This window comes from Cryptomeria japonica, chromosome 7 (genome assembly GCF_030272615.1).
Source record: "Cryptomeria japonica chromosome 7, Sugi_1.0, whole genome shotgun sequence".
NCBI classification, from domain to species: Eukaryota; Viridiplantae; Streptophyta; class Pinopsida; order Cupressales; family Cupressaceae; genus Cryptomeria; species Cryptomeria japonica.
The window spans coordinates 526,259,665-526,266,861 of NC_081411.1; positions in this window are offsets into that span (position 1 = coordinate 526,259,665).

Here is a 7,197-nt window from a genome sequence, read left to right on the forward strand (position 1 = left end):
ATTTGTAGCAATCAGGGGATTAGTCAATTAATTGGAATTAATTAACTAATCAGGGTTTAGAAGCAATAATGGGGGATGAAATGATTTTAGAAGAATAAGGAATAATTAATTTTGATAAATTAATTATAAGAGCTATAGTGATAAAATTAATTAAATTTGATTTAATTAATTTTAAGAGGAAGAGGATTAACACAATTAGTTTGATTAATAATGTGAAAAAGGCTAAATTAATTAAATATTAATTTAATTAATTTTAGACGTCTACACCTCCACCTTTTGCTACTAGTGTGGGCCCCTCTAGACTTGTGGAATCTTCTTCACCTGTTGCTCCTAGTCTATTCCAGCCTTCAATTGAGGTTTTGTTGTTTGTCAACTTTCTATTCTTGGTACTAACAGTCTCACTATGGGGTTCCCCTACTTGCTCCCCCTTGTGATGGTGTTAAAAATGATAGTATTGACTGGACTGTTGTTCATTGACAAAGGAAAGATCGTTCTTCCCCCTCCCCAAACTCTTCCCCAGGTTGTGGGTGGTTTTTCTACCCACCTTTGATGTGGACTACTAAATGTTCTGCTAGTGTGTTTTAAGTGGTCTTTTTTGGCTTTTTTTGGCCTTTGTTGTCAAAGGTTTGTTCTTGACCAGTTGTTTGTGACCTTTTTGGCATGTCTTTGTATACAGTTAGCACCCTTGTTTGGCTGTGTTTATCATCAAAAACAACTAAATCATGTTAAATAATATTTTGTCCATAGACACTATTGGCAAGTATGTAAGTAGTACACTTACACTAGTGATTAATGTTGGCTTGATTTTAATCATTGAACAAGATAACACTCATATTCTTTAAGTAGAATGAAGATGAATTTCAAGCTTCGCTATTTTGAGATAAAGCAACTCTTGTCTTATTGATGATAGGGGAAATGGCATATCACATTGTCTATTTCTATAGTTAGTTAGAATGTGTTTTAGCCCCCATGCTAGGTATGCTACTTAAGCTAAAGGTCAATATATTTATATTATATTATGTTTGGAGTCCCATCATTGCCAAATGTCGAAGTAAACAAGAAACTAAAGCCTTGAAACTAGATGAAACATGTCCCTTCACAAGATGAGTGATAGATGCAATAAATGAAGGTAAAATATTTTCCCTTAAATACTAGAAATTTAAAAGTAATCTTCATTTCATGTTTGATTTGGAATGAATTCATGCTTAATTTATGTTCCTTGTGGGTAGAGCTCTAGAAAAAGTCATGTTCCTAGCACCAATTTTGTAAGCCCTCTTCTCTTTACTACATTCTATCACCCCCTCCTCTACCCCCAAACCACAACCACACTTTTGTGCAAAGAAAAATCACCCACCCTCCCATATCTCATGAGATAGACAATGGCCTACTCACAAACCCTAGCTAAGAAGCAATTTGTCAAACATATAGAACTATTGTCCCAAATAAGAGAAACTATATGTCTAAGGATGGTGCGCACAAATTTATCCATCATGTCCAAAGAACAATCATAAGAACAGAATTCCCTCCACAAAGGAATATAGTTGCTACTAAAGTATAAAAAACCCTACTATGCTAAAATTCACCTTGGATGAGATGGATCATAATCATCCCTAATGAAAAGAAAAACCCTATTTTTGCAAGTCATGGGTGCTTTCCATTAACCCAAGAATCTCAAAGCTTACATTCAAGAGAATTGGAAGTTAGTTGGATCAACTGACACTATAACATGTGAGGCCCTACCCCGACCCATCCTATCTCTTTAGTTATTTTCATATTGGAACTATTTTGGATGCTAGTTTTGACACACTATGGATATAGAACTTTACATGGTCCCATGATTTTGGTAACATTGATATATATGGATGCTTCATTTCTATGCCTTGTGGATTATAGAATATTATATGATTCTAGATTAGGGTAATATTGTGATGATGCAGGTTATTATCTGAATTTCAGAATTTGTTATAATGTCAGAAAAATGTTTGCATATCTTGTAGATGGATCAAATTTTGAGGATTATAATAAATTGCTTTGATTTGTGATAAATTGTATTTTATAATGACGAGCCTTTGCAGAATGAATGTATTGTATTCTGATTATGTGTTATATATTATATGAGGTTATTTGGGAAGTACTAATGCTTTAATTGAGATGTGCAGGAAATTATCCATGTGACCATGGAAATATTATGGAGAATCAAGCCTAGGCCAAAGTGCGTTAGTAAAACCAGGGGTTGTCTATTTGGAGAGACAACACCCCGTATGTACTGTATTTTATTCGTAAATGTAAAATGTTGCATGAGTGTAATTTGTATTTATTGGATTGTTTTAATTGTTTAAGGGACAATTGCCATGTGTATATTGTGATGTGGAATTATTTTGTAGTGTCACTTGACACCTATGTAGTATGTTGTGTTGGCAATTTGTCTTGTCACCTTTTTGGAAAGTTTTATTTTTGTTAATTGTTATATCTCCTAATTATCCTTGAAGGAACCAAGAAATCTAGGTTAGTGAGCCACAAGGAAGGTCAACTCAGAGTTGACCCGTAGGTTAACTTCAGGTGGACTTTCTGAAGGTCAAATCAACTCCTAGAGTCAATTTTAGAGCTTTTCTATTAGGCCTCATGGGGTACCTATGGGTGAAGGCCAAAATTGGCCATGTGTCTTTCCCTTAGCACTTGTTTAACCACCCAAAAAAGTGCTTTTCCCAAGATGGACGAATTCAATCTATAGGAGTGCCATCCTTGGTAGGATAATTTTCTTGGAGATAGTAATCCCTCTTCCCGATTTCCATTTCCCTTCTCTAGGTACCTAGGTTAGGGAGGATGTAAGACCTAGGGAAGACCAATCCAATGGGGGATCCCTCACTCTATCCAAGAGGTTGGAAGGAGTGAGAGAGGCCTTCTTAGGCTAAGAATGGAAGCTTAGTGAGCTAATCACCCACTCTCCATCCTTGGAGATTTTTGGAAAATTTTGAAAAGAAAAACCAGTTTTAGGAATAGTGAAAAAATTTGGGGGCCAAGGGATTGCAGAAAGTTTGTGTGGAATTGGGCAGCTCATCTCCAACTAAGTCTAACATACCTATTGGCAGATTAAGGTTGGTTGTATTCTCTTTGTTTATGTTGTTTAAGTTGTTCCTTCTTTTGAAAGAAATGCTTGTGAAAAGAGTGGTGTATATGTAGATTGTTGTAGAAAAAAAAAAAAAAAAAGAGAAATGTAAGTTTCATTTTTATGTTTTTTGTTTGTTTATGTGTTCTTGCTTTGGGAGTGTCCAAGATCTCCTACTCTTGGGGGAGTAGGATGATCTTGGGGTGGAAGAAGCATGACAGCCTTGGGTGAGAGGCTCTCCTTAAGGAGAGTGATCTCAAGGGTGTCCTTTGTGACCCTTGCTGCATAGCCTTGTGTATGCATTTGGGGGTCATAAGGGGAGAGAATATGGCTTTGAGCCTTTGGGGGGGCACAAGGTGTGTGGGATGCATCTGTTGTGAATTTTGTGTTGCCATGAGGTGGCTTGGGTTGTATTTTGGCTGCAGTCTCCCCAATGGTACTTGGTCCACTTCCACCCGTAGATTGATCATCACAAAATGTGGTGAAAGTGTAGCTTGGGATGGGAAGGTGTATGTTTGAGTATTTGCCCTATTTTGGTGTTGTATGCTTGTTTGTAACCTGCCTAGAACTTGATTCTCCTAGCTCGGGGGTGGCTTCTGGTAAGCCTAGGCTGGGAGGTGAGCATCCCATGGTCACAGCCCTAAATCTTACATGCAGGTGGCTTGGGAAAAAGACTAAGAGTTGCAGTTTGTTTGGTTGCAGTTGTTTCAGACTCAGATTTTTATTTAAATGCAGAAAAGCAAAGAAAGGAAATGTAATTTTATGATCTGTAGCAAAAAGAAAAGGAAACTGTATATGTAAAAATAGGGCTTAAGTTGATTCTTTTATTTCTGTTTAAGAAATGTATTCTTTTATTCAAGTCCTTATCACTAAGAATGAGTGACTAGTTGGGGTTACTTTCACCCATTGTAAATGTGTACCCTAGTATTCAAATATTCTGTATGCAAAATACCTTTTTATTTAAATTCTGAGCATTTATTAGATTGTTGTAAATTGTATCAAATTCTGTCTCAAAAAGAAAAGGATTCTGTTGTCATGTTTATTTTTGTAAATGTAAGTTAAGGAAAAAAAAAAAGAAAAGAGCATGCATTATGTTGAGTAGTTTCTTGCAAATCTTTATTTACTATTAAATTGTGACTTTTTACTCTGTTTAGACGTAGTTGAAAAAGAACTAGTATATTTACATTGCTGTAGAAAGTATGACGTATGACTATAAAAAAAAGAAAAATAAGAAAAATAAGTTATTCATAATGCTGTAAAAAAAAAAAAAAATCTCAAACAATATGAGGGTATTCAGCCCTATTGTCTTATCATTCATTGAATATATCTGTAAATATATAGAGGTATAGATATATATTGAAAATATATATATACTTATATATAGATAGATATATATATATATATAGATTCTTTTATGTGTTTATTCCTACAACAAAAAAGAAGGGAGACATATTTTGCCCCAGTGTATCCCTGTTACAGAATATATAAAAGTATTGCATGCTGCTGTGTTAAAGAAAAAAAAAAGATATGTATTGCAGAATAAACTTATATATATATATATATATATATATATATATATATATATATATATATATATATATATATATATATATATATATATATATATATATATATTTACATATTCATATAAGATATTGTGCTCCATATATATATATATATATATATATATATACAAATATATATTTACATATTCATATAAGATATTGTGCTCCATATATATATATATATATATATATATATATATTCGATTTTTAAAAAAAACGCATCATATAAACCACGAAACATATTAAAATATTTTTTTTTTTAAAAAGGAGATGGGAAAACGCGGGCCACTGTGTGTAACACAGTGGACGGCCACGGCCGAGCCACTGTGCTACACACAGTGGGCGGCGCCGAAGGGTGCCGCACTATGTGTAACACAGTGGAGCGGTCGCGGCCCCCACTGTGCTACGCACAGTGAGCGGCGCCCGCCACTGTGTGTATACACAGTGGGCGACGGCTATGCCGTCCGCCACTGTGTGTAAGCACAGCGGCGCCCGGAAACCCTCCGCCTCGTTGAAAACCCTATTCGCCGTCCTTCCGCCGTACCTGCAATCACACTCCAAAACAAATTTAAAAAAAAAGGGGTATTTAATAAACCCTAACCCATTTCGAGTTAGGGCATAAAATAAAAAGGAAATATAACAAATGGAGATATTTAGAAATGCAACCCTAACCCAGTTTCGGGTTAGGGTTAGCATTTTAGGAATTTTATATATATATATGGGAGCATTAAAAATGTAGTTTCTTATTAGGGTTAGCATTTTAGGGATTTTATATATATATATATAAAATCCCAGTTTTAATTAGGGATGGGAAATTTAAAATTTGATATGTGTATATATATATATATATATATATATATATATATATATATATATATATATATATATATATATATATATATATATATATATATATATATATATATATGGGGTTAAATTAATAATTGAATTATTATATGATTTTTTTTATTCTTAGGGGATTAAATTTTTTTAATAAAGTAAAATTAAAGGGGTTAAAACATGAGGAGTTATTATAGTTGGACGCACCATACATTAAATCGGTTAATTTATTTAATTAACCGATAGAGTTTCCTCAACTCATTGGGCGTTAGGTTATATTGTAAATGGAAAAAAATTTAAAAAGGTGAAATTGTAAATCAATTTTATGACCCATAAGCCTTGTGACCGATTTGGCCGAAATAATTAAATCATCAAAATTAAGAGGTTAGGAAAATTAGAATTGGCTTTAGCCTAATATCGGTTTTAGTGGGAAATGGTGTTATAAAAATTTAAACGATATCGGTGGGATATAAATAGTAAATTGCATCAATTAATTAATAACATTATCATTGTATGATTGGGGATGAATTAATACGTCAAGATATCCATTTATCCCTCATTTCAAATTACGACAACTTAGTTAAGGTAATTGAGCTAGCTAACTAATCTGTGACACTGATTAATCCCCACCAAATTAAGACGCTCGTTCGAGTTGGTTAATTAACCCAACCTTAGTAAACAATTTTATCTTCACCCTAGATAAGTCAAGTCTCTAATCAAGTTATTATAATTGTAGTATATGTTGCGAGTTCATGATGTCAAAAAAAAAAAAAATTGTTGTTCCGTTTTTCGTGCCCAAAAGTTGGGCATGACATAACAATTCCAGAGGGCTATTTCATGGTCATGCTCTCAATATAGATTAAAGATAAAATCATTGAAACAAGGTGGCCCCTTGTTCATGGGAAAATGTGTCATTTCCATGAATCCCACATACTTCTAATATTGTGGATCTACTAATTATTGCCTCTATCCGAGTTAGGATTCCTTCTCTCCAATGAATACCAACATGAATCACTGCTTAGAGAGAGAGACACTTCTACTGCAGAATATATTACAATCACCAAGCACCCATTAGTCATTAACCATGCTCAGACTACATTAATATAGATATGGAGAAGTCATTTCTTCTTTTTGTTGATAACTGGGGAAGTCGACAACCTATTAACTGGTGTAGCTTGGCATGAATGCAATCAGCAGGCAAAGCCCTATAAACCCCAAGTCAGCACTAGGATGCCACCAACCCCAGCTGATAGGTGAATGGGATTTGAACTTGGGTGGGCAAGCTACCACGCAGAGCAGGCAGCCACACCACTCGAGCCAAACCTTGGGAGCGATACGAAGAAGTCATTACCAAACAATATACTGTTGGAAATGGGAGGGATTGACTGGAAACAACCCATAAGAGTATGAGAACATTGTATTTCCTTACAAGATCTGTCATGTACATTGTCATATAAAAGAACAAGAATGACCAGTGAGAAATCGACAGACATAATATCCCTATGCATCTGGTTGACCAGGATGATTTGACCAGGATGGTGTATCCCAAAGAAACAAAAAGCAACTGCTACAAATTTCTACACAATGAGAAACAAAATGAAGATAAACTCCCTCACACCTTTGCAAGGAAGTACAAAGAGTAGCCCTCTGAGCTCAACAAGCATGTCTTCTAAACCCCTTCGAAAC